The 6,966-nt window shown below is 48.8% G+C and overlaps 1 long non-coding RNA gene across 1 annotated transcript in view; it reads right to left on the reverse strand.

The window, feature by feature from the left end:
• LOC118717659 overlaps nt 1-6,966 on the reverse strand; it is a 107,086-nt gene that overhangs the window by 7,320 nt on the left and 92,800 nt on the right. Inside the window, exon 4 of the long non-coding RNA XR_006741472.1 lies at nt 1,081-1,199. This is a non-coding gene — a long non-coding RNA (uncharacterized LOC118717659). The remainder of the gene's footprint in view (nt 1-1,080; nt 1,200-6,966) is intronic.

Consider the following 6,966-nt stretch of genomic DNA (forward strand, 5'->3'; position numbering starts at 1 on the left):
ATAAAGTTGTGAATTGAAAACATGTGTTGACCTGATATATTCATGTACATATACATAATATATATATAACATATATATAGATTAACACACACACACACACAAACACACAAATGTACACACACACACACATACACATATATGTTGAAATGGAAGGATGCTCCCTGCATATTACAGTTTTAAAATAATGTTTGAAACATTTCATTTTTTCTGGTAAGTATAAATTGATGAAATGGAGAAATGAAATCTGGAAATGTATGCATCAAAATGTGAACACTAGTGAACTGGAGGAATTGAAACTATACTAGAAGTAACAGTATCTTCTCCTTTTCTTACTTATATAGTTTCTGGTTTTACACTAGGATCATATATCCAATATATAAATATAGAGTGGAGAGAGGAAAGGAGAGGCAGAGAAACATCGATGAAAAGTGGGTCAGCTGCCTCCCGCCCACCCCTGAAAGGAACTGACCGCAAAACCCTGCCAAGCGCCCCCGTTCTGGGAACTGATCCGGAAACCTTTCAGTGCAAGGGGAGATGCCCACCCAAATGAGCCCCACCAGCCGGGGCTAGGCTAAATAGATATTTTAAAACTATACTTAGATTGATTTCAGGGAGAGCGAAGGAGAGATCAAAAAAATGCTGAGAGAGAATCATTCCTCGGCTGCCTCCTTCACGACACCCAATGATGATCCAGTCTGCAACCCAGGCATGTGCCCAGACCTGGAATCAAACCAACCGTGAACGCCTGCCTGGTTCACAGGGGGATCCTCAACCACTGTGCAACACTGGCCAGACTCAATCATATCTTTCCAAACTTTCCCGTGTGCCAATTTATATCTTCAAATGCTCTCATGAGGAGCAAAAATTACTTACTCGGCTGCTTTCCACTTCACTCGGTGTGTAGCTTAAGTTGCCATTTGGGCAGCAACAACCACTAGGATAACTGTTAACAATATCGAAAACCACTGGGGATGGAAAGAGCATTGCTTTGGTTGCAACAGGAATAATTCAAAATAACTCTCTCCACTCAACAGTTCGTTAAACATTTTCCTTCCCCAATGAGCCCCGAATTTTACTCACCAGTCAAACTCCTCTTAGCAAGAGGCAATGGTTCCACCAGCTCAGGACGGTACGGAAACAGGGTACACAGCCCTGGTTCTACCAGAAGGGCCATGCTTCACTGTCACCACTGGAACAACCTATAATTAAAATTAAAACCATTAGGTCAAAAACTTCTAAGCAGAAAAGGAAAAAGGAGTAGTAGGTGAGTATTTCCAAAGGAGGCATGCTGTGCAAGAGGGATCCACACAGTGCCATTGCCCAATCATCCAAAGCTCATCGTTCTCACGTGAACACTCTTGCTCTGACGGTAGACACATTTCCTTTCTTTCAGTTTCTACTTGCTTTCCACGGAAACCGGCTGGTCTACACACAAAGCTAACACTGCTCAAGAGAAACCTAAGTGTCTAAGTGAATTTTAACCTTTACTTCATTTGAATTAATGAAAGTTTAAACTTAGAACGTTATATGGGTGGCCATGCTGCTGTGGCTCAATGCTTGAGCGTCAAACCCTGAACCAGGAAGTCCCAGTTTCATTCCCAGTCAGGGCACATCCCTGGGTTGCTGTCTAGGGGCTATGTGATCAATGAGGCTCTCTCATCATTGGTGTTACTCTCTCCCCCCACCCTCCTTTCTCTCCCTTCTGTTTCCCTTCCTCCCTCTGACATCAATAAACACGTAGATTTTCTTTTTTGATAAAGGTACATGTGTATAATATGGGCCCCATTAGATAGATTACTTCAAGACAAGGAAACAGATTTGAAAACAGTCATCCCTGAATCTCGGGACACCTTGCCTCCACATGTGCACAAAGAAGAAATGTATGGGGCCATTAGTGTTCACAGCAGAAACAGGAAGCTCACTATCACACACTTCCCAACTGCCCTGTCCCTCTCCTCTTCCTGCTCCTCCTCTTCCTCCTTGTCCTGCTAATCCTCCTCCTCCTCCTGGGCTGAGGCACCTCGTTTAGGAGCACTTTCCTACTAAAGGAACCCATGTCCCTTGCAGTCTGGCCTGTTCTGGCCAAGGGTTCACACAAGGGTCTCATAATTGATTTCAGAGACACTATTTTCCTCCCTGATAAAAAGCACAACAGCAAAGACAGAACTTTTTGTCTCCCTTGGATCCTGGGAGCTGTTGCTGCAGCCACTTTGTTGCTGGCAGCTTACCCTGCTATCACTGAGCAGCTGCATTCAACATTGGATCCACCTACCCATGGATTGGTTATTTTGTGAGAAAAACACATCCCTACTGTTACTTTCATCAGTATTCTGTTGCTCATAATTCTCAGCTTCCACACTGAATGAGATCCTGAAAACTCCCCAGGATGGAGAAGGCTGTAGCATTTCATGGTAAAGCAAATAAATAAATAAATAAATAAATAAATAAATAAATGAATAAATAAATAAAAAACCTCAAAAACAAACTAACACACACACACACGCAAAGCAAAACAAAACAAAGGAAAAAAAGAAACAGTATGGAAGCAGAGAGGAGGACAGAGGAAAGACCACATATGCCTGAAAGAACACCAGTCTTCCAACGACTCCAGAGGGAAACGTTGGCACATGGAGCATGACAATGACACAGCTGGGCTGGGTGAGTGTGAGGCCAATGAGGATCTCAAAAGTGTGACTAGAGAAAAGGGGTGAGGGGGAGACAAGAGTGGATAGAAGATAAGGTCACATCATGGAGGGCCTGGACAGACACACTAAGGATTTTGGACTTAATTCTAAAGGCCATAGGAAGCCATGGTATGTTTCCATAAGGGTCATGATCACATTTACATTTTCAAAAGATCCTTTGGGCTGCCAAAAGAGAAAGGTTAGGGACCCAGCGATACTAGAGGTTGACAAGTCAGAGAGAACACACGGTATCAAGAGGCACTGAGCCCAATGGGGTTAGTACTCTTGGTGCTAAACTTGATGGTTTCACACTAGAATGGTTGTATCAGGAATGTCAAGGTAGAAAGCTATCATGCTCATGGGACTTGACAGGTTATGTCTAGAAGTTATAATGAAGAAGTAAAAGAAGCCGTATCTCTTCTCAGACCAAGGGACTCTTAGAACAAAGGAGAGAACTTACCAAAACCAAGATTTACTAAAGTGGGGGGGAAAAGTGTGTAGACTCTTTGTTCCGGGGCACAGACAGACACACATACAGAGAGAAAGTGAGAGAGAGGCTGAGAGAAGGAAAGGACCTCAAGAATGAGAGAGACTATTAGAGAAGTGTCAGGACCTGACATACCATCCCCTGGGATCGACGCTTTGTTGTTCAGAAGCCAGTTACTGTGCTCTTAGCGGACACACAAGGATGTCCCCACCAGGAGGCTGGACTCAATGAAGTCCAGCCACTGTGAAGGCCCCTAACCCCTGGGCCCACATAAGACACTGGCTCTGATGCTAAGTGTAAAAAGACACCACTGCGAGGTTTTAGGCCCTGGGTGACAAGCTCTGAATTTCCTGTCATTTCAAACCTTAAAGGTGCAGACGTGAAAATGAGGCCCACATGAGCAGTGACTTCCCTGAGATCTCAGGCTGCACCTCAGGCCTGTTTTGTCCAGTGTCCCATGCTGTGTGCTACTCATTCTTGTCACACTTATACACGTCTATGTTTGTTCATCAGATTTTGGGGACGCCAGCCCACAGGTGTTAGGGGCCTTGTCTCATCTACACCTGATGACTTCCTATGGAAATGGTGTCTAGCATCATCCCCATTGGGCAGCTCTGCAGACTGGGGGATGCCCTGAGAGGCACAGAGGCTTCCTCAGGGCACAGAACAAGTAAGGAAAAGGAGGTATGAACGCAGCTTTCTCTCCCAAGCCGGGGTCCCTCACACATTCCCAGAGAGCTGGGGAGAGGGCTGTGTTGGATACTGGGTACTGATTAGTTTCCAGGTATGGCGATAACATGGGCCTGGAGGGTGAGGGGTCAAGAGCCCATGGGGCCATTGGGTGGCTCTGATTGGAGGAAGGGGCACAGGTCGTGGAACCTTGAAGGGGTGACCTCACTTCCTTGCTGAGAGAAACTGGAACCATGGTAACCAGGTACCCACATTCTGAAAGCAACTGCCTTTGCAGCTCACTTGAGTGGAGAGGGTCAGAAGACAAGATGTCTCTGTGTTGCTTCCCATTCTTCCGAGGCTCAGGGCAGAAGAAAGCCCAGGCTGAGAGATGTTTCTCTTGGTGTAGAAACAGGCGCAAGCGCCACCACAGATACCCCAGGCCCTCTGGCAGGAGGCACCCACAGGTAACTGAGGGCAGCCGGGGCCACATCCATCCAGGCCAGGCACCAGCTGGAGTCACACCTAGGAAGCCCCATACCTCTTACCCCTCATCCCTGGTATGTGTGTTTGTGTGTGTGTGTGTGTGGTGTGTGTGTGTGTGTCGGGGATGGTGAGGGACAGCATGCATGAGGGACTCACATCCTGTGCAGGAGCAGGTGGGTTGGTGTCAGAAGCCTGGAGGGTGTGTCATGTGAATGCTGTGTTTGGAGATCTGCTACCTGCTTGTTAAGATGGTGTATGAGGTTGGTGGAGGGGAGGTGTGTATATTCAAGGGGTCTTCAACTTCACTCCCTGCCTGGAGAACTTTGCAGATGCCCCTCTCTGCCTGATCTGGGGAGCAGAGCGGGTGGCGGGCTTCTGTCCAGCTGGCACTGGTCCGGTGCCTCCTGTTCTGGTAGTGGGCTCTGTCTTTGCAGAGCTCCAATGAGGACGGCATAGAGGAGCTGGCAGACGGGTTCACCTATGCCATCAACGGGTACAAAGGACAAGTGCGTCAGGCCGGGAAAACAGTCCAGGGCCAAACGGAGGTGAGGGCTGGCCCACACCCAGGATCCTGTGGTGGCTGGGGTGGTACCAGAAGTCTGACTCAAACTAGGGGCCTCCAAGATGTCACAGACCCACTCCCAAAGAAACCTGTACCTTCAATCCACCCGACCAGGTCCCTGGGAGGGTAGAAAAGCAATCTTTCTTCATGTTTTGCTGGGATCCTAGAGGAGGTATTTGTTGCTGTCTTTTCCTTATGCTCCTTTCAATTCATTATCAACTCCCTTCCCCCAAGTAACCTGTGGACTGGTCCCGGCTCCACTGTCCTTGTCGACCTTTCCCAGGCCTTAAACATCCTCCCACTTGATAGTGCTGTGTATTTTAAAAATAGAGGGTTGTGGGTAAAGGAGGGATTGAGGTCTTGAATACTTTTCTCCGCAACCTATCACCTCACAGAGGACGACAAACCATTGCAGTGAGGCCAGGTCAGGAGCTGTGGCCTTACCCAACTCCATATCATCCCAACAGGGGCACAGTTTTCATCAGTGATTCAGGCTTTCCCTGTTGCTAGACCTTGACACAAATCAACGGCTGCTAGCTCAGCAGGGCTGCCAGGAACATCCTCCCTGTGTCCTGATAGACGAGGTCTGCCATGACACAGGACCGCAGACTGGGTGGGAGGTTCCTGAGGCCTCCTGTCGCAGTACCCACTCTGTCTTTGCAGAGCTCCCAGGAGGACATCATTGAGGTGCTGGCCCAAGGACCCGACTACACCGCCTACGCGGTCAGGGTGCAGGTGCACCAGGCTGACGACACAGTCCAGTGCCTGTCAGAGGTGAGAGCCGGCCTCGAGGGTCTCCACACCCACAACCCCAAGAGGACCTGGCAGTGCCCAGACACACACTCAAATCTGCGGACTCCCCCTCAGGGACCGTCCTAGGACTCTCCCTAGACTCTCCCACAGCCCCATGACAAAGAAACCCGCACCCCCACTCCTCCCACCAGCTACATGGGAGGGTAGAAAGACACTCCTCACATATCTGTAGAAATATGAGAGAGAAAGAGAGATGTGGTTTGCCTTCACAGTAGACTCCATCAACTCATGGGCATTTCGCTGATGTTGTTGTTTAAACTACCCCTGCCACTCAGTCCACAGTCCTTGCAGAACTTGGCCAATAGCAGATGTCCTTCCCACAGAGATGCAGCCCTTCAGTGCTGTTGGACATGGGCCTGATTCAGTTTGGCTGCCATATGAGCACTGCTGCCCAGGGCACTGAAGTGTGTTGGAATGGGCTGTGTTAGGCTGATCGGGCTGCCTTAACATAGGACCACTCTGGGTGGTGTCAGAAGCAGACATTCATTTTCTCACTATTCCGGAAGCTCGGAGTGAGACAGGAGGCTGTCAGCAGGGCTGGTTTCTCCTGAGGGGGTCTCGCCTCAGCTTGCAGATGGCCGTCTTCTCCCTGTGTGTCACATGGACCCCCCTCTGCACTGCCATGTGTCCTCCCCTCCTCTTCCTAGGACACAGGTCACACGAGATTAAGACCCACAGCACTGAGTTCACTTCACCTTAACTGCATGCTTGAAGACGAACACTCAAATGCGGCCACATAGTGAAGTTCTAGGGGCTGCAAATTCATGGGATTAGGGGACCCAGTTCAGACCACAGTACATGTAGTATCCGCAGCTGGAGATGGACACCCACTGCTGGAAGAAGGACGTGCACATGGAAACTTTTCATGGCTGCAGGTGGCTTCCAAATCCAAAGGGCTGAAGCAGGGACATAGACAAAAGCAGTTTCTGATGATTGCCCCTGCCTTGCTCCCAGCCTGGCCCGGGGATTTCTCACTCATTGAAATTTTCACCTGTCCTGTCCGATGCCAGGTTGTCCAACTCTATCACAGTGTTCCTTCATTGGCAATTGCCTCATGGCTACTTTGAGTCACCTGTTCCCCTGTCAGCCACCACATAGATTTTCTCCTTCCCGAGTCCTCTGCTCAGATTACTGCCTGGTGATCACCTTGCTCCAGTCTGCAGTCTTCAAGCATTTGCCACCTTGCAGAATCTGGGATCTCCACAATGAGGTTCTCAAAAATGCCCTTTAGTGTAAAAGGATGAAACATGACTTTCTCCTTTGAA

This window comes from Pipistrellus kuhlii, unplaced genomic scaffold (assembly GCF_014108245.1).
Source record: "Pipistrellus kuhlii isolate mPipKuh1 unplaced genomic scaffold, mPipKuh1.p scaffold_m20_p_13, whole genome shotgun sequence".
Taxonomy (NCBI): Eukaryota; Metazoa; Chordata; class Mammalia; order Chiroptera; family Vespertilionidae; genus Pipistrellus; species Pipistrellus kuhlii.